The sequence below is a fragment of the Portunus trituberculatus genome, chromosome 47 (assembly GCF_017591435.1).
Source record: "Portunus trituberculatus isolate SZX2019 chromosome 47, ASM1759143v1, whole genome shotgun sequence".
Classification (NCBI taxonomy): domain Eukaryota; kingdom Metazoa; phylum Arthropoda; class Malacostraca; order Decapoda; family Portunidae; genus Portunus; species Portunus trituberculatus.
The window spans coordinates 29166112-29191111 of record NC_059301.1 but is presented as its reverse complement, the minus strand read 5'-3'; the positions used below and the strand labels follow the sequence as shown (position 1 = coordinate 29191111).

General features: G+C 36.6%; 1 protein-coding gene across 2 annotated transcripts in view; it reads right to left on the bottom strand.

The window, feature by feature from the left end:
• LOC123520841 (putative neural-cadherin 2) overlaps positions 1-25000 on the bottom strand; it is a 225426-nt gene that overhangs the window by 184058 nt on the left and 16368 nt on the right. For both annotated transcript variants that reach the window (XM_045283477.1, XM_045283478.1), the window contains exon 2: positions 1677-1772. The gene's annotated coding sequence lies outside the window, so the exon portion shown is untranslated. The remainder of the gene's footprint in view (positions 1-1676; positions 1773-25000) is intronic.

Here is a 25000-nt window from a genome sequence, read left to right as displayed (position 1 = left end):
ATAGCGTGACACATTACATCATTATCATCTACGCCATTACGTGCACTGTTCGGACCATTACAGTCTGAATTGTTACATTGTAATCCTGTTATTTCATCTGCATGTATCGCTTACAGGAGTGTCACCCCCGCACTTTTCCACTTAAACAAACATGGTCTTCAGTCCTCTCTACCTCTTCATAATGTCAAAATGTGCCCAGTTTATTTATATTAAGTGAAACTTCTACAATCCTGTACACATAATCGAGTCCATACCTAATAAAAAGAAAGGGTAATTTTTCTCAGCATATAGTATGTGTACGTATATACATTACAATAAGTTCTTAAGATATATATCGCTATTTCCGTCTCTCTTTTGCAGTCACAGTTATTCTTTTAAGTTATTTTATTGTGTAATATTAAAATTCAGATACTAAATTCCTTCATGGATTGCAAGTCAAACTTTAAGATTTCATTATTATGAAGGAACGGAAAGAAGGTCAAGGACGATGCTTTGTTTATTCATTTGTTTATTTTCGGTGAGTGCTTATTCACACGGATTTCTTCCTCGAGACGTTAGACATGAACATCTACATTTGCTTCATCAAACAGAACACGAAAGAACATCAACTGTTATATGCAGATATGATTAGTTCCGCAGCTTGTCGACACGTATTACATTGTGACCACCATCTAGGAGATCCGGAAAAAGGTCTGGCTTCCGCACACCAGGAGATAATAACCAGCGTAACTTCACGTGTACCGGTTTTGTTTGGAATTTTTGTTTATATCGCCGTGGCAACGTGAGGGCCGACGAGTGTCTCTCCTTTGTGTCTTGACATTTTCTTTTCAGCAGGAGTTTACTTATTTATGCATCCACAGCGACGCACGGAGGCAGCGTGTCTTCGTTGTCTGGTGTCCCCGGCTTTTCTTCTATGCCGCAGCTTTTGTTTACGAGACCACGGCGACATACTAGTAAGGGCCGGTGTGGTGTTCCCTGTCTGGGGTTAACATTTTCTTTCTCCTCAGTCTCCTTCTTTTCCCTTCTTTATTGTGGCCATCGCGAGATACGAGTTGACCTGGCCGTATATAGATGCTTGGTGTCTGGGCCTCTAATTCTCTATAGCGGGTTATTTATACAAGTATGGTGGACTGCAAGAGGAAATGTTTCTCAGCCTGGTAAGAATTCCTACTAAGTAAATTTAGTGTGCAGGAACTGAGGAATGCCTTTTCTATATTCTTAACGTATGGTGCATGTAGTCACATCTTCCCCTCAGTATGGAGGCTTAGCTGGATGTTGCTATCATACTCAAAGACCAGATTGTTGTTCTTTCCTATTTTTGGAAGCTTAGGTAGTCTTTGCCATTAGATTCTTCGTCTGAGATTGTCTTTCCTTTCTAATGTGTACGAAAATAGTTGTCCTTTTCTATAGCTGGAGGAATAGGTAATGGTCCTCATCCATTTTTTTGGAGGCTTTGATAGTCATTCGTTCTATTTTTCGAAGCTTAGAAAATGGAAAGCTTCCCTCAGGAATCAGATTTGTGTCATTAAGATCCCTTCCAAACGCTGATCACTATACCACTGCACAAAGCTATTAAACTCGGCGGAATAACCTACAGGTGCAGGTATATTGTACTTCATTACCTGTGGACACCAATAGATTTGGCGCGACTGGTACTAGAAACTGTCGCCACATACCTTATCAATTCCTTGCCAACGAGTATAGAAATGTCTTGGGTGCATCGTATTTCAGCAATAGAGAGTCTTGCTACCATCAGCACTGGATACCATCACCTAGAGGAAAAGAAATACGTGTAAGCGGATTAGCAGCTATATATATATATATATATATATATATATATATATATATATATATATATATATATATATATATATATATATATATTTTTTTTTTTTTTTTTTTTTTTTTTTTTTTTTTAAGAGATGTTTTGTATAACTCTACCTGTTGGTTACTATAATGACAAATGAACTGGAATGATAAGTAAAAATAGAAAGGATATCATATAAGAAGTCTGTTGGCTTTATATAGCTTCTTATTTTGATTATATTATGTTAATTTCCGGTTGCATTTTCCGTCGTTTCTTATGCTGGGGAAAAGACCACATGCAAAATGATTAATGAACAATAACCTTCAAGGAATAAAAAGTAGGAAGTCTTCACACAACAAATGTGCGTGGTGGATCCATATCTATGATGATAAAAAGGATTCACTTAATTAGTTCGCGTTTCCCAAGAGAAATTACAACAAGTAAAAATGGAAACAACGAAAATGAACAAGGGGTACGCCACAGTACATCACGATGCTCCTTGCCTCTTTCTACTGCTTTAACTAGATTCCTGAGCCTGGTAAGGCACTGAACCAGGCTGCTGTTACACATAAAGTAATATTTCTGACTCTCGAAAAGGTTGACCACTTGAATATCATAACTTCTACAATTTCTATTCAACCGTGATATAATCTGTCACCAAACGTTGGAGCCGTTTTTTTTTTTTTTCTTTTGTTACATATGAAGCGATATATCTGACTTTCAAACTTTTATTTACCCATTTGAGTGCTTTTACTCTGTAGGATTCATTCAAACTAAATGTGATATCATGCACGTTTTTAAAGTCATAAGAAGTACAATGATTGAAAATTAACATTTATTAACATCTATAGGTTTATTTTGGCCTGGTAAATTTATTACCTACAAAGTTAATTACTTTTCACATTTGCAAAAAGAATAATTGTTTTTCTTTGAAACCCCTCTGAGTTCCCTGAAATTATCCATGGCTGTGTGGGTGTGCAAGGTAATCTAATCTATATATTTTTGGATCTGAAAGGAAGTGCTGGTATTCACCTTCTGGTATAATATTTTTTCTTTACCGTTCTGGAACATCAACTGCATCATTCATCGTCAATGTTGCAACGTAAAATAACTTCCATTTCTAGTATGTGCATACGGTATTACTTCACTGTGTTTTTATAATTTCATTTATCACTTCACTAGGCGAGTAAAAGTATGCAACACCATGTATTCTTTTTTTCAACAAGCTCTGTTCCAGCATTTATCAAATATTCAAATAGCTGTGTGCCGCGAGTCATTACAACATATGTATGTCAACAAGCTTTTACACATATGACAGAAACAAACGAGAACATTTAGGAGAGTGAGAGATGTGGTGGTATGAAAAGTCTGTCACTGTGTCAATGTCATAAGGTTTGCAGGGCATACGTGATTGCTACGTGCTTTGTACAATAGATTATTAGACAAGATAGGTATAATTTTTTTTTCAGGTCGAAAAAACAAAGAGAGCTGGATAATTCACAAGATGTCTAAAAAGTAGGATCGGGCTTTAAATCATATTTCTGCACCCACGAAAGATGAGCGCTACTATAGATAAGCATTACTTTCCATTAAAACCTTCTAGGATCATGTATGTTTAAAAAGAATGACCGGGTTTTTAATCATATTTTTGCAACCGCAAACAAACCGCGAGAAAAAAAAAAATGAAAAAAAAGCTCTGGCTATTTCGGGAATTTAGTTTTAAAGAACCACCTTTCCAGCTGAAAAGGATGGATGGTTCTTAGACGCAGAGAAAAAGCAAATTTAAATCAGGTCCATCTTTTTGGTCACCTTTTATTTCAAATGAGGCTGAGGAAAGACATGGTTTATAGAATTGAGATGCATGATTTACAGAAAATTAATAGGAGAGAGAGAGAGAGAGAGAGAGAGAGAGAGAGAGAGAGAGAGAGAGAGAGAGAGAGAGAGATTCATTAGCATCATACTATTATTAATTCACATAACTTTACAGCATGACTTCCCCTGCCTCTTATTTCTCCCACACCTCTTTAAATTTATCTTCAAGCCTTCCAACTACGCTCTCGGACTTTCCTTTCTATCATCTTCGCCCTTCACGTCTCTTGAGATAGATAACCCACACACACACACACACACACACACACACACACACACACACACACACTCACAACATTCTCTCAGTCTTCCAGTTCACGGCTGATACACGTTTGATACATTAGTTCAAGTTCTTGTTGCTTGCCAGTCACAGCTTCCATATCATCCTCGTTAAAATAAAAAGGAGAAAAGTAGTATTGGATTTCGATGTACACGTTATCCTTTTTGATGGGATAATTGACAGAAATATTAAAAACATTCAAAATGCTAAAAATCATCCCTATATTAGAAAAGCCTGTACTATAGTATGCTGACAAGCTCTGTAGCCTGAAAACAAAATTATTCTCGTATTCTTTTTTTTCTCTATGTCAATGCTAACATTTTTTTGTGTGTGTTCTGAATATTAACAAGTGACAAGTATAATAGGCAAACACAATTGTGTAATACATGGAAATCTGAATAAAAATAACCCGAAAAAAAATGAAAACGCAGATTACAGTATAACTGCCAGAGCCCATAAAGAAGGTTAGCAGAAGTCCCTCTTATCTTTAACCAGATAAGATACGACTGGACAACGCGGACGGCAAATAGCAAAGTATAGCATAGCGCACTCCCTCCTACTATCTTCAGCTCTGCTCCTTGTATCTGAAGCCTTGCCAAAAATACGGAAACTGTCACCTAATCACAACCAACTTCTAATCCACTGTGTTTAAAGTTGTTCCCTTTACCCAAACCATCTGATCTGTTGCGAAACTATTAATGATCGGAATATATACTGTTGCCTGATTAAAGTAGTAAAGACAAAGGAGGACATACAACACAGTAGGTGAAGGTAAAAAGTTACTACACTTCTCACATCACGCTACATAGATTTTCACGGGAAATTTAATCCAGACAAATACTAACAACTTTGTCGCTCGAACGAAAACCTTTTGTCGTGAGCCTTAAAAATCTAGTTGAATTTCGCGACAACAAAGACCCGCGGACGCAAACTCTGCAACTACCAATACGGAAGAGGTTGAGGCAAAACTCTTGGTAGTCTGATCAATGGGCAGTCCTCTTTCCCCTCCTAGCCGAGAACTCCGAAACATAATAAAGAGTATTAGCAAAGATCATAAGTAACTGTACTGGAAAAGGTGAGATAATGCAAGTGCTGGTTCAATCTACTCGTACTACTTTTTGCGTATTTCTTATTTCTATCTCAGTAGAAAACTCCAAAACATAACTACGATTTATTACAGAAAAGTGTATGTGTATATAGTAAAGCCATAGAGGGGAAGTTCTTATAGTATAGTTTGTTAGAGGAGTGTGTTCTTTAAGCCAGCATGGAAAATTGCTCTTTAATGATAATGAGGCCCTAAAGAAAACGGTGCAGAGGAGGACACGAGGACCGTTAAAACCATAACCCTCCAGATTTTCCACTAGTGTCGTCACCTGTGGAACTCGCCGAAGTGTTTTGCAACCCTCGCAGCAATCATCTTGCTGCTTTGATTACCGCAACCACTGTCAAGTAAGACCGGAAAGTAGCTCCTAATAAAAGTTTCCGATAGCTACACAAGCCTCTTCAAACCTAAGGTGAATATTTTTTGGAATACATACGATGCAGAAAAAAATAATTTTAATATAATGGAATCTGCATTCTGAAACACTTCGATATCTTACCTTGAATATTTTTGGTTTATAAGAAGTTAATGGGATTTTTAAGTACGTTTTCATGATTGTAATGAGACTTTAACAAGGATTCTGCATCACATGTTGAGAAAACACGTGGATCTTTCGAATTTTTTTAAGGGATTCCACTTTCCAAATCACAAGCTAATTCTGGTGAATAACATTATATATCTCACTGTTAAATAATATTGCAGGTATTATAAATATTTTAAAGAGTACACTGTTTGTTTTCACATGGCAGTTGGCAATTAGTAAAGCCAGAAATAAACACACGGTACCGCTAATGACGTACACCAAAATGAAGTACTCACAACGTTACTAGCCAGAGAAATAGCGTTAAGTCTAACGGAGCGAGGCGTGCGTGATTGTGTAAATTTACAGAGGCATTTGCTTACACACGAGTCTGCCGGGCCGGAAGTGAAACGCCGAAACTTTTCTCGCGGCCAATCAACCCGCAGCACACTCAGCAAGCGGCCCCATCTCCACCACGATGCATGAATATCTTACCACATGACAGCTTGTGATGTTACGCAAATACAAGTTCATACAAGTTGATACGAGTGAATGCAAGTGAATGTCAAGTTGCAGCAAGCCTCCGTATGAGGACTATAGTCCGTTTCACCAGCCTTGTCACAGTAATTCAGCCATCTGACAACACGCGGGCATCATAACACTACTCGCACTGTTGCTCCCATGCACTCGCTGATTGGTTGGTCTACGTGTTCCAGTCTTGTTTTGAAACGTGTAACAAGTTCATTTTTATTTCTGAAAAACATGAAAAGAAATCTTTAATTGTAAGATGCCTTATTGTTTTCGTATTTACATAATCTGGTGCCTTAAAATACATATAATCTTTTTCTTCTAAAACCCGCATGAGTCACAACTTTGGACTTTTCATCAATAAATCTTTCATAGGCCACATAAAGGATTACCTGTGCTCTCGTATATTTTCCCACAGTAATAAGCAGAATCTTTGTTAAATAATTACTAGAACCATGAAAGGGGCCCTGAGATATGATGCTGCAAAGTTTTAGCAAATGATCCCTAATACAAACTAAATAAAACAGATGTGTTTCTTGAAAGACTCAATTTGATATCCATTTAAGTCTATTTACTATCTTTAAAGTAAAAAACACTGAATTCTGTAAGCACATCCATGATTCCAGTCTAAGGCGAAGAGGAAGGGGTTTAAGGTTCCATGTGAGCATTATGGGAAGTGAGCTTGCCGCATTATATAGTAAGGTTAACAGCCGGCTCAACACGCCTCTTCTTCCTTACGCTTCCTGCCTCCTTCAGCATAATGTCTCTGCCAGGCGGTGATGCTGCTATTTCGAGGTTCCTTGTCTTCCCGAAACGACCCGGTTCATGGATGGTGGTGGTAGTGGTGGTGGTGATGGTTGTAGTTAAAATTTTACCAAAAACAGTGGACGTTAGTTGTCATGGTTATGCATGCTTTTATTAAGAAAATACATAATTTGTGTTGAATTTCATTAAAAACATGGAATTTTAAAAATCTTCATTATTATTCACTCTTTTTACCTTCAAGCCCCATCAAATTACATCACAAAGTTACCACTCACATCACCACTCAGCTACTTCCTGTTCCTTCTGCTACACCTCGCACCATCCTCACCTATTCCTTCTGTTTCACCAGGCAACATCCCTACTCCCTGTCGTCACTCACACCACACGCAGACCATCAGAGAACCAACTCACCCATCGCACTAACACTAACCTTCCAACTCACTCCTATACTCCACTAACATACAGCCTCCCTCTCCTTACGCCCGTCACCAGCTGCTCCGCCTGACAGCACCTGGTTCGTGGGCGCAGCGAGTACCGGAACCATCAATAATCTCAGAAGGGAACTAGCGCCTGAGTAAAGCGTCTAATGGTGTTCTTAGTCAACCATACTAAGACATGCACCATTACATTCGCCCTCCTGTGACGCTGGCACCTACGCTCTCCGTTTCTCAGCCTTCTGACCGCCACGTCGTAGTTTGATGGTCCTCTTTTTTTGCCTTATTCTTGGTGAAGAAAAAGGTAATAGATTTTCTTTCTTTGTGTGTGTGTGTGTGTGTGTGTGTGTGTGTGTGTGTGTGTGTGTGTGTGTGTGTGTGTGTGTGTGTGTGTGTGTGTGTTTCACTGTTTGATCTGCTGCAGTCTCTCACGAGACAGCCAGACGTTACCCTACGGAACGAGCTCAGAGCTCATTATTTCCGATCTTCGGATAGGCCTGAGACCAGGCACACACCACACACCGGGACAACAAGGTCACAACTCCTCGATTTACATCCCGTACCTACTCACTGCTAGGTGAACAGGGGCTACACGTGAAAGGAGACATACCCAAATATTTCCACCCGACCGGGGAATCGAACCCCGGTCCTCTGGCTTGTGTGTGTGTGTGTGTGTGTGTGTGTGTGTGTGTGTGTGTGTGTGTGTGTGTGTGTGTGTGTGTGTGTGTGTGTGTGTGTGTGAACGGGGATAAGGGTAAACAAAAATTATATTTTTGCAGTCTCTGATAAGAAAAGAAAACAAAGAGGAATGTCCAAAATTAATGATACTGAAAGTCAATACATACTGAAGGTAGTGTTCCTTTCTTGTTCTTATTTTCAAGTGCACTGAAATATTCAAGCATTTGAGAATTACTAGAATTGTCCTAACATACAGGAACATGCGTGCATAGAACAAGAACAAGCATATATAAACAACGTCTGGAAATTTCATATGCATTACAGAAGAATGTTCTTACATGCAGGAACACATACAGTACGTATATACATATAACATGAACACACAAACACATTATATACACGGAAGCTATTTTTTCTTAGCACAGTTGTATTTTTCCTACAGTCATAGGACCTCATTGTTGTAGCGCCATCAATGAAACAATCAAACCACTTTTCTACTAAATCTCGTGGCGTAGGAACATTTATAAGAGTGTCATCAACTACACAAAAACTGCAATAATTAACTTCCATTCAATACTGTATTTTCACTACCAGAGTCTAAAATTTAGGTGTAAAAAACAAACGCTTTTTGGTGTACAGTGTTGTACGCGTCTTCTGGTTGGTGTGGCATTCTCTATAAAATTCTTTGAAGCTTTTGATGCACGCGAGAGGGAGAATGGGAGAGCAAAGCCCAGGGCTCCGCTTGCCTCCCCTCTCACGCGGCACTAACTCCTGTTTTTTCTTCTTTTTTTGTTCTCTCTTCTTTCCTTTTCACTTTTTTTCTTTTTTTTTTATGTATACGCAACAACTCCCAGATTCATGTTGTTACTCTCTAACGTCTCCCGTCCCCCTCAAAAAAAATGAAAAAAGAAGAGGACGTTTAACGTTATTACATAGACCGGTTCGTGTTCCTCACCTGCAGTGCACCTTTTCAATGCGTGAGGACTTTTGAATCACTTCACTGGGGCATAACTTCAACTTTTTTCTTTACTTTTTTTCTAATTCTCCTTCCCACTTCCTTCCCTCGTCTAACTGACTGGTGAAAGGAAGCAACAAGTTAACTTGATAGAAAGATGGAAATATTACAGTATATGTAAACATTTTTCTTTATTTGCGTCCATGTATGTGTGTGTGTGTGTGTGTGTGTGTGTTTTATTCATCACTGTGGTCTACTGGTCACCCAGCCAGCTTTTCCCCTACATAAAGAACTCAGAGCTCATACTGACTGATTTTCGGGTAGGACTGAAACCACACCTCACACCAGAATGGCGATGCCACAACCCTTCGAGTTACACCTCGTACTTATTTATTGCTAGGTGAACAGGGGCTACACATTAAGAGGCTCCCCTTTTTGCCCAAACACTCCCGGGACTTGAACCCGAGCCCTCTCGGTTGTGAGCCGAATGTCCTACCACTACACTACGCGATGTGTAACGCGTGTACAACGGTGTGTGTGTGTGTGTGTAATTCACCTCGGTCGCCTACTGGTCACCCAGCCAGTCTTCCCCATTACGGAGCGAGCTCAGAGCTCATAGACCGATCTTCGGGTAGGACTGAGACCACAACACACTCCACACACCGGGAAAGCGAGGCCACAACCCCTCGAGTTACATCCCGTACCTATTTACTGCTATGTGAACAGGGGCCACACATTAAGAGGCTTGCCCATTTGTCTCGCCGCGCCGGGATTCGAACCCGGCCCTCTCGATTGTGAGTCGAGCGTGTGTGTGTGTGTGTGTGTGTGTGTGTTTCACTGTTTGATCTGCTGCAGTCTCTGATCCTGTACCTACTCACTGCTAGGCGATGAATAACCGGGGCGGAGGGGGTTGAAGGGACCATTCAAGCTTCGACCGAGAGATTCTGTAATCTAGATTATGATTTTATTATAATAAATCATGTTCTTGTTTTGATACTTAATTAAGGGATCGACGACTTGAAAAGCTTGAGAATCCCTGGATTACAAGGTCGGAAGAAACTTGCTATTATTGTATATATATATATATATATATATATATATATATATATATATATATATATATATATATATATATATATATATATATATATGTATATATATATATATATATATATATATATATATATATATATATATATATATATATATATATATATATATATATATATATATATATATATATATATATATATATATATATATATATATATATATATATATATATATATATATATATATATATATATATATATATATATATATATATATATATATATATATATATATATATATATATATATATATATATATATATATATATATATATATATATATATATATATATATATATATATATATATATATATATATATATATATATATATATATATATATATATATATATATATATATATATATATATATATATATATATATATATATATATATATATATATATATATATATATATATATATATATATATATATATATATATATATATATATATATATATATATATATATATATATATATATATATATATATTTATTTATTTTATTTATTTATTTTTTTTTTTTTGTGCGTGTGCTTGAAAAGTTTTTCCCTCTACAACAATTATTAGTGTCTAGGAGAGATTAACATTAATATTTTTGTACCTCAGGAGGATTAAGATTCACTTTGAGTCCATGTTGCTAAAGAGTATTCAGATATTCCCATTCCTAGAGCTAAGTAAAACTGAAACATTCACATCGATGCACCAAAGAAGGACCGAGACATTTACGCTCTTGCACGAACTGGAATTCTCTAATAATGTGCAGTGTTGATCCAATGCACGGAGGGGGTGCTGGAAACTAGACAGTCTTCCCTCCGTACCGGCCGTGGCGTGATCAAAGGAGTGAGGTCTGATGGATGGTACACAGGGTAATAACGGTGTAATAATGGGGATTACTAGTGAATAATAGCATTGTGAGTGTAAGGGATGGATGGTGTGGCGCTTTGAGGTATGTGTTTTAGGTTCCCGCCGCCAACATACATACCACTGTGATGAGAGTTAGCACTTGAATATTTTTTTATCTCTTCCTTCCCCTCTTTTTAATCTTTATCGTTATCTGCTAAAGAGTCGGATCGATGGCATGAAAGTGAGGGACGAGGTACGCTCTTTACCGAATTCCAAAAAGTAAATCACAGAAGTAAAATCAGTAATCATGAAATATATTAAGATACACACACACACACACACACACACACACACACACACACACACACACACACACACACACACACACACACACACACACACACACATGCAAACACACACACACACACACACACACACACACACACACACACACACACACACACACACACACACACATGGATAAAAATAACATTCCATTAATTGACAAAAACAACAGGCATAGTGACACGTATTACAATAAAAGTACAAATACGCAAACGTGTGCCAACAAATCATTGAACAAACGTAACAACAATTACATGTAATACACTAAACACAAATGAATAAATCCCTGATAATAAATCAATAAATAATTAAACTGAACGCTACACAATAATGAATTACAGATTTAAAAAAGCGATATAATTTTTCCTGCAGTGACATAAATAGAGTCAGGGAGGAGGGCGACGGGAACGCTTACTGTGTGAAACTATACGAGTATTGTTGTGATATCAAGACATTTTGTGTAGAAAGTGCAACCGTAACTATGATGAAGTAGCGCCGTTGTTACTAGATTCACTTCTCCTTTATCTTTGCATGTCACGCGCGATCGTAAATCTAATATAAAAGATAAAGGAGCTGTACTTCTCTGTTAACTTCCCGGGAGCTGCCTCGGGTAAACCAACTGGTCTTTTGTTGTCCCGTTAATACTCCAACTGCTTATGATAGTCTATTTTGTTTTACTGAAAAGTAAGATACTAAGAAAAAACAGATATTGAAAGGTTCTAAACACTCCGCTATTTGTATTGTTATCAGCTGCGTCATTCAAAATTAAACTCTGATGTTACATTAAACTCCTTAATTGAAACTGAAAAACATCTGTAGCGTTAAAGAGCTAATTCATGTTCAGTGTTTCTGTGTAGTAACGAGATCCTATTAAAAGATAAACCAAACCCAGAAGAAGAACCAAAGGAAGGTAAAGAAAGTTCATGAAAACTTTGATGGAAGGCATAAACAGAGGGACCGTGAGAGATCTGGTCAGGGTGGCGGAGAGATGAGAGGAATTATGCTCAACGGCCTCTAACGTCACGTGATGGGCATTTCGGCAAGGCTATAAAGTATTACGGAGAATACTGACGAAGATTTGGCAGCTGTTATTAAAGAAAGAAGGGAAAAAGAATGGAATTTCATGACCACAGTAATAGGATGGAAGAGTATTATGCAATGGCGGTGGGTGAAGTTATATTATGAGTACATTTCTCTGTACACCTTCTGTAGGCCTGGATTAGCAGGTAATTGTGGAATGTTGTGAGTTTTAGCACTAGGTACACTCAGGTTCCTGTGACCTTAAATTCGTACCTTCTTCACTTCCACACTCACACACAGCCGTCACATAAAAAAGAATTAGACAAAATCCTGTGAGTAATTAATTTGGAATTTTTTATTCAGATAAAAAATGATAAAATATCTCTCATTTTGTTAATGAATAGGTAACTAGGAGCTAAAGAATTAGTCACTTTCATTTTTCTATTAAAAGAAATGTTTGATGTCCAATAATGTTCAGTTTAATATTAACAGCTCACACTTTGACACTCATAAAAAATATAACCAAAAAGAATGAATAAATGAATGAATAACCCACGGAGTAATGCAAATGTGGAATCTCCATTGATTGTATGGAATTAATACTTATATTCATCATCCAATAATCCCTTTTTAAAAACCTGTTAATCCATACATATATAAGTTGGAACAACATCCATTTCCATGTATTAAATAAAACTGGCACGTAGTAGACTCGTGAAATTATTTGTCATAATACATTACGAGGAAAAATACAAAAACAAATTATCATAAAAAGTGACTACAAAATAACGGCTGCTTTTCTTTCGGTAATGCATTGTCATCTAAATGTCAGTCACTGCATTACTCTGTTTTGTGAGGTACGAGTAGTTTTGCCTGCCTTTTGCGTTGCAGTTGTGCATCTATGTGCGCAGGAACGAACTGAAGTAAACAGTTTCCCCCATTTCTTTCTTCCGTCTCTTCTACTTTTTCAGCAGGTGTTATCTACAGAGGGAGTGGACACAACGAATACCCCACGCTAAGACAGCCAAATGTTTCACACCCAAACGTAGGTGCAATCTGGAAGAATAATGAATGCACTATCGCATTTACCTGCGTTGGAGACATCAGCACCTGCGCTCACCTCTTTTGCTGCACAATGACAAACCAAATATTGAAGCGCATACCTTATAGGATATAGAGCTCTTCTGACCTGACGTAAGCTGCTGTAAAGTGATACATTGCAACTGCAAACCATGAATAGGAATTATTGTTGGATTCATACAGTAATTAGATTATTGAGAACAGAGCAGTATTTCTTTTTACTTATTGCATTCACATCAAGAAATATAAAATTCGTCTCAAAAGAGAAAAAAAATGTTACTTCATAAAAAAAAATACACAAAAGGGCAATCGTGTGTATGAGGTGACAATATTCACTTCCTAAAAGTGGAAAAACAATCCAAGGCAGCATATCTCCGAGTTAACAAGTGAAGGGATGAAAGATTTCAGATATTGGTTCACCCTTGAATTGGTAAAATGGACAGAAGAGGGATGGAAGTGAGAAGAGAGTTTTGTACAACGTGGTCCTCCGGAAGCAGGAGGCATGCCTGTAGCAAGTTCACAAGAGATATAGCTAGGAAAATATTGAGGGAGAGTATACTAACAAAAACAACACAGAAGGGGAGTGTGAGATATTACCGAAACGATGAAGCAAATAGCTTTTGGCTGCGCACTGTTTAAAGGCGGTGTGTGACTGAGCCTTTCAACACGAGAAGTGTTCTCTGTGTGGACAAGAGAGGGAAATAAAAGTTTTTATTGAATATTCGTATATAGATTTTCCTTTTTACTTTCACTATTTCAGTGAGGACCCCAAAGCCTACAATTCGAGCTAGTTAATAATTCAGTTCGACGATAAATCCTTTCAAAGAGATGACAAAGTGGCTTTGATCATTTATGAGGATAAAATCGTCTTCGCTTAGGAATAAATATTATACACTATGCTGAATCAATTTGACACATGACATTTGTCCGAGTCTATCTGAGGCTGCAGTGAGGACCCTTTGCTTCTCGCTTACAGTTTTATGATCCACGTGATGTTTGTGTAGAACATGCTTTTATGACATTTCCTTTTTCTACAAATAATGGTGACCTCATGCGCTGTTATGGAAATCACTCATTAATTGTTGGGAGATAGGTGTCCTACTTCGAGTATTCATAGATCCTTTATGCATCCCATGTGTAAATATGTCTGAATTTGAACTAAGTCAAGGAAACAATATCCTTGAGTGCGCTGTGCAGGTGACGTAAAGGAATAACAAAGATAAATCGGCCAGTATTGATATTTCTTAAGCGTTAAAGAGTCTAGCCAAGGACACATACCTGAAAGAATAAAAAAAAAAAACGTTTACTATCTAAACTAGATGACTGAGAAAAATGATAAGTCAGCCAGTATTGATATTTCTTAAGTGTTAATGAGTCTATCCGAGAACACATGCATGAAGGAAAAGAAACGTTTACTATCTAGACCACTAAGGAAAATGCAGGAAAGAAATTGGCTGTATTAATTTTGGAGATGTCTTGTTTCTCTTTTCAAACGTTACAAGTTGTAGGAAAGAGGAAATATAGAACTTAAGAGTTTATAAAAAAAAAGGAGAAAAGAGTAAAGAGACCTATTAGCTCTCACATTGGTGAAGCAAATAGAAATTTGTAAAATAGCTGAATATTTTCGTTTCTCTAAAAGAGCAAAGGTGCAGCTCACCTTATATTTCCCGTGGTCCTCCTGTCCCGTCCCGTTTCGTAAACTAGTGGCCTTCATTCTCAGTCCAATTCTGGCTTTAGATTTACGACCACATTTATCAACTTTGCTTTATATATATATATATATATATATATATATATATATATATATATATATATATATATATATATATATATATATATATATATATATATATATATATATATATATATATATATATATATATATATATATATATATATATATATATATATATATATGTGTGTGTGTGTGTGTGTGTGTGTGTGTGTGTGTGTGTGTGTGTGTGTGTGTGTGTGTGTGTGTGTATACATATATATATATATATATATATATATATATATATATATATATATATATATATATATATATATATATATATATATATATATATATATATATATATATATATATATATATATATATATATATATATATATATATATATATATATATATATATATATATATATATATATATATATATATATATATATATATATATATATATATATATATATATATATATATATATATATATATATATATATATATATATATATATATATATATATATATATATATATATATATATATATATATATATATATATATATATATATATATATATATATATATATATATATATATATATATATATATATATATATATATATATATATATATATATATATATATATATATATATATATATATATATATATATATATATATATATATATATATATATATATATATATATATATATATATATATATATATATATATATATATATATATATATATATATATATATATATATATATATATATATATATATATATATATATATATATATATATATATATATATATATATATATATATATATATATATATATATATATATATATATATATATATATATATATATATATATATATATATATATATATATATATATATATATATATATATGTGTGTGTGTGTGTGTGTGTGTGTGTGTGTGTGTGTGTGTGTGTGTGTGTGTGTGTGTGTGTGTGTGTGTGTGTGTGTGTGTGTGTGTGTGTGTGTGTGTGTGTGTGTGTGTGTGCGTACATACTCAGCGACATATAGATATATTATATTGCTGCCATTAACAGAAAATGTATTGAGAGAAGAAGAATCAGTTATTATATTCATATCAAAGACTTCTCGATGGGGAATTGAGTATTGCAGGGCGCGGTATTGGCAGGCGTCAATCACACTTGAATCATTAATACAGCGGAGTACACCACGTCTTTGTATGATATTCGAGGACTAAGCAACACTATGGGAGGCTGGGAAATGTGGGAAGGATGTAAACAAAAAGAAAGGAACAGAAGTAAGGAAGAAGGATGAGGAGGGTATGAAGTAGGTAGTAGGAAGTACGGAGTTCGGGTTTCCTAACAGCAGTGACGTTACTCTTAATGGGCGTCAGTTGCAGGGGATGGGTGGACAGGTGGGATATATGTGAGGGAAACACTCCGCACAGCAAAGGAACACCTGGTACAAATGCAACATAGAACTCAGAGCACCCGAAGACTGTGGCTACACGACTGACTGCTTTCTAAAAAATAATTTGAGGCCTTTTCTCAGCTACAGTGAATGTTATTAAGCATTGAAGGAAGTTTTTATAAATGTACAGTGAAAATAAGAATTAAATTTAGCCGCAACTCTGAAACGATACTTTCACCAAAATAATAACCCATAAATACTTATAACTTTTTAAGACACATTTCATATTCTGTAGCTTAAGATGAAACTCTTTTTATTTATTCTCTACCATTCAAAATTTTTAATGTTTCGAATCATAAGCAAAAAAAAGAAAAAATCAACAATAAAAGACTGAAGCACTGAGGTTTGCATCTCGAAAAATATATATATGTAAATCCCAGAAATATAAAATATGAAACGTAGAAGAAAGATATTGATATAGGAAGTTTATATCAATCAAAGAATTGTAAGTCTTTACTTCCGAAACTTTGTTCAACAGTAAAATGTCGTGAAGTTAGAATACTCTTGTATATGTACCGTTATTATGAACGCAAAAGAATCTAACATATACAAAATGTTTCTTCTTTACATAATAAGCATCTATGTATTATCATATATTTTTTTTCCTTTATAAAGTGGGAACATTCGTATTTTTGTGCTATTGAAAATATTATTGAAAACTGCAGTATATGAAATCATGAAAAATATAAGGAAAATAAAATATAGAATTTTCATAACATTCAATAAGTTCTGTGTGTTTTTAAAATTCTAAATTTTGTATAAAGTATAAATTCGTTATAGTTAATTGATATTATCTGGCCACATTTCCTATAAACATGAAATAAAATACTCGCAATACATACTTACAATGTGTCTCCTTTAAGTAAGCAACATATCTTTATAATCAGATAAAAACTAAGAGTGATAATTTTATCCCTTTTCATCTTTTTAAGTCAGAGCCTATAATAAAAAATAAAATATTCGTACTAAAATATCATCTTTATGCTACAGAATTTTACATTATGATAGTATAGTTACTAATATAGAAAGCTTATATTAATCAATATTCTTCAAGTACCTAAACATAGCTAATCAGTGATATCAGCTAAAGCTAAACATCATTAGGTACTGACCGTTCCCATGAAATCAAAAGAATATCTTGTTCAAGAAAAATGTCTCTTTCAGGTAAGGTAAATCTATCTATTACCGGATTAATATTTTAGGAATTGAAAAATTCTTACATTTCAAGATTAGAAAAAACAACTTCGAAAAATACAGACCTTCACTAGCTCCTAACCACAAACGTATCTTGAATACATATAAAAAACAAACATTGCCTTAAGTTACCTATTACCTCATCAGCATCTGTCTCTCCCGTTACTCACTCAAGAATGGCACGCTTGCATAATTATATGTGACAATTCTGCTGAATATAAGGATCATGTGTACGTGTTCACTTTAAGGCTTCAGATATAACAAGTGTGGATATAGAAAACAAAGCGTGACGCGTGTGGAGTTGCCCCGAAAATTTGTCAACACACACACACACACACACAGAGAGAGAGAGAGAGAGAGAGAGAGAGAGAGAGAGAGAGAGAGAGAGACGTTTTATTAATTAATAACATAAAAATTAACAGTGTAGCAAGAAACAAGGACATGACAATTTTGACTCATGCGTGCAGAAAGAAAGAGAGAGAGAGAGAGAGAGAGAGAGAGAGAGAGAGAGAGAGAGGACGGTCACGGGGAAATAATTTTTACACCATTTTATCATGCGACTTTCTATCTCGTTTGAATTTGACCTCTAAACTTTTATCCTTTCTTGTTTAAATATTTATGGTGCCGTTCAATCCCTTTTTTACCAATTTCGTGACTTTGTGTGAAAATGCATTTTGTCTCTCTCTCTCTCTCTCTCTCTCTCTCTCTCTCTCTCTCTCTCTCTCTCTCTCTCTCTCTCTTGCTCTCTTTCTCTTTTCCCTAGGCAGATCCGACCACAATCACCGAACAAAGGCAAAAGAGGCTCACGTTCCACACAACTTTACCGTGCATGACACATCACTTGGCCGGGTGGCAATGGGGTGGAGTGATTGAGTGTTAGAGATCTTGCTTGATGTGTGTGTGGACTTGCTTGATGTGTGCTGGACTGTAAATGTAATCTGTTTGGTGTGTAGAAGAGAGACCATATTTTGAAACGCTTCCACACCACACCACCACTACTTTCAAATGGCACAGTTGAATTTACACTTTTTTTATATAGTTTTTGGTATTCTTGTGACAGGTTGCAACATTTCCACATTATTAAAAGAACAAACAGGTTTTATAATGTGGTGAATTATCTCGGTGGACTTGAAGAAAAAAAATCTGAATACACTGCCTTTGTCCTACGATAAGGCACACAAACATGAATTGGTGGATTGGTGTGGTGAGTGTTGAACGGAAAAGTGGGATAGAGTTGCAACATTTTAACTAATCATATTTATTGTAGAGTTTTATTGAAGTAGTTTTCCATGCTATCTTTCTCAGAAAGTTGAAAATATTGCCTTCTCTATTTACTTATGAACTATAACGATTTCGCCCAGCCCTCCTTACAATTTCTCTCTCTCTCTCTCTCTCTCTCTCTCTCTCTCTCTCTCTCTCTCTCTCTCTCTCTCTCTCTCGACCTGCAGTGGTAATGTCATCAAGTATTAATACATTACCGTCATCCATCAAATGTAGCCCCTCCAAGTCAAACTCAAGTTCAAAACGAAGCTCTGCTGGTCAATACAAGGTGGAATGTGAAGCCACTTAGCCCGGCGCTTGTCATCTAATCATCGATATTCACGTCCTGGCTGGATCGCCTAATTAAGTTTGCGTGTTTCGTCTCCCAGTATCCACTTCCTCCGGTCATGAGCAAACTTTGGTGTCCTAGATTTTACAAGGTTTTGTGGATTCGTCTCACATCTATCTGAGATCTCTTCAACTTTGAAGTAAATAAAAGTTTCACAACTGAAGTATGGTTGAATGACTAGATGATTGATTGTTGACTAACTACTTGACTGAATGGTTATAATCAGTCTCATAATGAAGTCATGTAACACGCGGTGACTAAGACAAAGATCCTCCTAAAGGAAGAAAAAACAATAAGTTTTATTCCTCGGGTTCCTGAAGTGGGATCATTGCAACAAGTTGGATAAGAGAGACCGTATGACAAAACTGGATGTTGAAATATACGAACGTTCTGGTCTGCTTACCACAACCAGTTTTCGCTAATGATTGCTGTGGATTTATTTATGGTTTCCTTTTCATATGTGACTTTCATTTAGTTTAATGATATTTTTCCTCATCTTTTCCATTATCTCTCTCTCTCTCTCTCTCTCTCTCTCTCTCTCTCTCTCTCTCTCTCTCTCTCTCTCTCTCTCTCTCACACACACAAAACACATATTCAAATTTTTCCTCCGACCTCTCATGTGTTTTTACTCCTTTCTTCCTTTCCTTTCATCATACAATCTTCCACCAATATCACCACCATCACTACTACCACCATCGCCATCATTCTCATCATCCTTATCAAAATGTTAAAAGTAATTAGTCATACCTCTGTATGTTTGTTACTCTTATACACTTTGAAAAGGCCAAAAACACAGAAATACGAGTGTAATGGTATAGTCTTAAGCCTTAGCTGGCCGAAACTTTCACTTTTGGTTTTCCGCACACGTGTCTTTATACATTTCGTGTTCTTTATCCCTTCCAGTCGTCTTCCTTCTTTCCTTTTCTCTGTTTGTCTCCCTCCTTCCTTATTTAATTCCTTCCTTCCTCTCCTGTTTCCTTAATCCATGTACCCTTTACTGCATGTTTCTCCTTCCTTCCTTCCTTCCTTCCTCGCTTCCTGCTTCCATCACCTTTAGAAACCTTACCCTCTCTCTCTCTCTCTCTCTCTCTCTCTCTCTCTCTCTCTCTCTCTCTCTCTCTCTTTCTAATAATGGATGCCTTTGTTGTATCCAATCCCTATAATCTACTCTCAGTTTTGACATCTCATAACACCGCAGTCATAGCTGCTTCTCCCGCCGCACAGCCGTCCTGATCCTTTAAGCCACTTAAATAATTATCTCCTACGTAGTGTCAAAATGAGTGCCTCGATGTGTCTAGTTCATCATGTTCATCACTTTTGCCTCAATTTTTTTCTTTGCATTTTCACGTATCAGTTGTGTTTGTATTATTGGTTTTGTAATATGTAAGTTTGTTTTTGCATTGTTTTTTTTTTTTTTTTTTTTTTTGCACAATCTTTACATCATCATCCTATATAATCTTCCTAATATTTATGCAATGAACTTCACCCACAGCCTTCCCGACTAGGGTACAAGCTTGACACAGAACACTGCATACACTGCCTTGAGCCAATCTTAATTTCAAATATGTTTGAGCATTCTCTTCCCGCAGATATCCGCTCCGCTGGTTGCTTCTACATTCACTTCATCCCCAGCCACACTTCGTTGAGAAAAAAGACTGTTAAAAAATGCCGTTTTGTTGTGGAGAAACGTGTTTCCGCGCTCTCTGCTCTTGCTCTTTAATATGCTGTCTAGTATTATTCTCTCAGAGATCAGTCATCGAGGATCCAGAACAACCACGCGATACAAAAAAAAAAAAAAATTAGGAAATCTTTAAACCAATATTAGATTAGGCAAAAGGGATAGAAGTAAAACGACAAACTGATAAAGCTGATGATGGAAGTAACATTCACGTGTTCTTTTATACAGAATGTACTGATGATATACGCGTGCCTGTAGACTCTTCTCTTACGCTTTGACATGATTAAACGTAATAGTACAGCACCTAACATATACAACAAAGGTGACAAACAAAGTCCACGTTGTTGGTAAGTAGGATAAGCCAAAAAATGTATATTATTGGTTGAAACGTGATATATCTTTAAGGGCCATAAGATTACTCTTATTTCGTGTGCTATTTTTCTTTCTTCATTGGTGGTATGGAATCTTTGCTGAAATGTAACTGATAAGGATGACAATCCGGAATAAAGCCGTACAGTGAGTGGAGAGAGAGAGAGAGAGAGAGAGAGAGAGAGAGAGAGAGAGAGAGAGAGAGAGAGAGAGAGAGAGAGAGAGAGAGAGAGAGAGAGAGAGACCGCATGAAATTAGCAGAGGCTCTTGGAAAAATAAAACCCCAGCTTCAAAGGACCAAATATTTACAAGGACAACAAATAGCGAAGTAACCCCTGCAGCGCCCCCTTCAGCCTCACCCGCTGCATGCCGCGTTGCCTCGCCCCCACAGCCTGTTGTCTTTTCTCCAGGCGAGACACGGATGAACCAAACAACGGCGGATCAGGGAAGGTATAACGTATTCATATCCTTGAATTATTATACAGCGAATAGAAGCAACATTCTCAGGATCAGGAATCAAAATAGAACAGGATGTAATGAGTTCAACCTTGAAAAAGATAGGTTCAAAAGAGATAGGAATTGGTTCTCATAGTGATAAATGAATGGAATCGGTACAGTAATGAGGTTGTTAGCGTTGAAGCAAAAGGGAGCTTTGAAAGAAGATTCGGCAAATTTATGGAGTGGAATGATAGTTGGAATAAGCAGGTACACTTTTGCAGTTTCACTTGAATGCTCTCAAGACTCCCTTGCAGTTCCTCATTCGTATATCTAGTTATTCACCTGTCGCTTAAGGAGGACATGGTTTCCAGTCGCTCAGTTTTTCATCGTCTGACAAGAGAGGATGCTCTGTTCTGCCAGTGAGTTACTCAGGCGGACAAAGGGAACAATAACCCGCCGGACTGGTTCAAGGGGCGGGGAGGATGAGGTCGGGATTGTGCCTCGGATTATTCAGGCAGACTGAGTACACGGGGCAAGAAACTACCTCGCCCGACCACCGTCTGACATGCAAGTTGGAATACATGCAGCTACAGTTTACATTCGCTCGGGGGTGACTCCTGTTCGTCATGATTTATGCTTGTAGTTGTCAAGTGGGTGTCGAAATAATTATTACAAAATTCCTAGTGTCTATAGTTTTATACTCAGGAAGTGTTACATACTTTTAGCGTTAGGTATTGGTTGCACGTCGCTTCCGCTTGTGTTGCTAGTAATGACTTTCTCTCTCTCTCTCTCTCTCTCTCTCTCTCTCTCTCTCTCTCTCTCTCTCTCTCTCTCTCTCTTTCCTATCAGAGAATAATTAGTTCCTCGAATTCTGCAAAAGTAAATTTATTGTTCCCAAATGCTGAGCTGCTCTTCTATTAATCGTTTTTTCCTCTTTTCTTTTTTGATAGTAAATTCGACTTTCCCATATCTCTTCCCAGTAGTTACAGTGTTTTCTCCTTTAAATGTCCAATCACTTGTAATTACCAACAATATTAAAGGAAGAATCATTTGAGAAGTACAATTACCTATGCACAATTTATCTCTGTTTACACTTTTATTAATGCAAGCTAGACGACAACTACTCTTTAGTGTCTTTACATTTGCCGTAAGGCATTTCAGGAACAGGCGTGATAACAAGTCAAGTAACCTTCTACGTTCACTTCATTGAGCCTTACCCTTCCTCCCAATCTTTATTCCTCTGAGGACACAACACTTAGTAGGTGGTATGGAGTATATTACTTCTGTATTCACTTCACTTTCCTTTAGCCTTTTTGTCGATCCCTGGTCCTCAGAGGGAAGAAAAACACTTAGTATAATAGAAATGAATATGGTGTATTATGCAGTTACTCGCTATGATCATATGACTAATAATCTGAACACAAGTTAAAATATATATACACTTTAAATATCTTTTGTTCAATAATTTCAACATGTTGTATACCATTCGCGTTGCAAAGTCTGATATCTTTTACGAGATTCAGATGATCCTACAAACTCAAAATATCACATAATTATCCTAACTATTGTATTATCCCTTGTATTTCCAAAGGTTAAGCAGTTGCCAGGAGTAATTAGGACAAAGAGTTGTTGAAATGGTATCCCATTAAGCTCACAGGATATGGATTATATTCCATGCCTGGTTTCACTTATACATTGCTAAAGAAGCAGTAATTTCGAAATTTCATCCATTATATGAAATATCTTAAGTATACCATTTCACCGTCACGGTGTCAACATCCATTGAAGTGCATGCAGCGATCATCTTCAAGTGTCGACCCCAAGAGCTGTAATAGTCACAGCCAGACATGACCATTCAGGGAATCAATTTACTTTTATGTTATGTGGAAGCTAAAGAGGTAATGACTGTATATCATCTGTACCGCTGCTTTAAGTGAATGTTTAATCAGGGAGGTGTGTGTGTGTGTGTGTGTGTGTGTGTGTGTGTGTGTGTGTGTGTGTGTGTGTGTGTGTGTGTGTGTGTGTGTGTGTGTGTGTGTGTGTGTGTACTTGCGTGCGTGCGTGTGTATTGGTGTTTACCATCGTGGTTTAGTAGTCGTCGCGTTTAGCCACAAGACCAGAACAACAACAATGACTACACAAATAATCAGTTGGTAATTGTTTTTAATTGGGCGGCTGAGCTGGGTCTGTGCTGGGATGCGTGAACAACGCGGGGAAGCGGCTACCGCCTACCCAACCTCATCGCAAATCAATATTAACTTTGCCGTAATTAGACAGAAGCTACTTAACTATAAAGTTCCATCGTTCTTTTTCAGGAGAACAGAAAACAAAAACAGATCATCTTTAAATTAATTATTTTGTAGATTTTTATTTAAGAAAGTTCATTACGTGGAAATCAATACGAATCTGTTAGAAATCATACAAAAATTCTTTGTGGGTGTAAAGTAATTTTATATTTACGTAGGAAGCGCCATAACTGCGTAGAAGCAAGCTTTGATAGGAAATGGATGTTTGTTAAAACGGTGCCCCTCCGCAGTGAAAGGCAATTTACTCGGGCTTGTTGGACACTATGGAGTGGCCCTCTCATGAAATGCTGTAGCGCTGCGCACTTGAACACCAGCGATGAGGGGCGGCAGTGGCCCGCCACCGCTGGCATCCATTAGACCCCTCTTCCGGTGAGTTCCTCGGCCCTCGCTGTGATGAGAGCTCCGCAATCCACATCCAGGATCTGACGCAGATTGCGGAAAACGAGCGGATCATGATGAACTTCGTTTGCATTAACAAGAAATGCAAATTTATTAGCGGGCTAAGGCAAAAATATTCAATAAAAAAGCACAAGGAAAAATACTAATGAACTTCAGTAGAGAAAAAGGTAAAACGTTAATTTCTCACGAACTGCAAATGAAAAAAATAAATTCTTGTGTGAACGCAATGGCGGAACAAACAAATGGGCCACATTGAAAAAAACAACAGAAAAGGGACCACAGATGTCATGTAAAGCGTGGCCTCATGTCCTTAGAAAAGACGAGAATTTCTCTGAGCACTAGGAGGTAAGCAGTTGGCAATAACTAATAACGTAGTCATTACTATATTAAATACCTACTTCACGTTTATCATCACTCTGAAATATATAATGCCATTATATTGCGAAATAAGGTTTG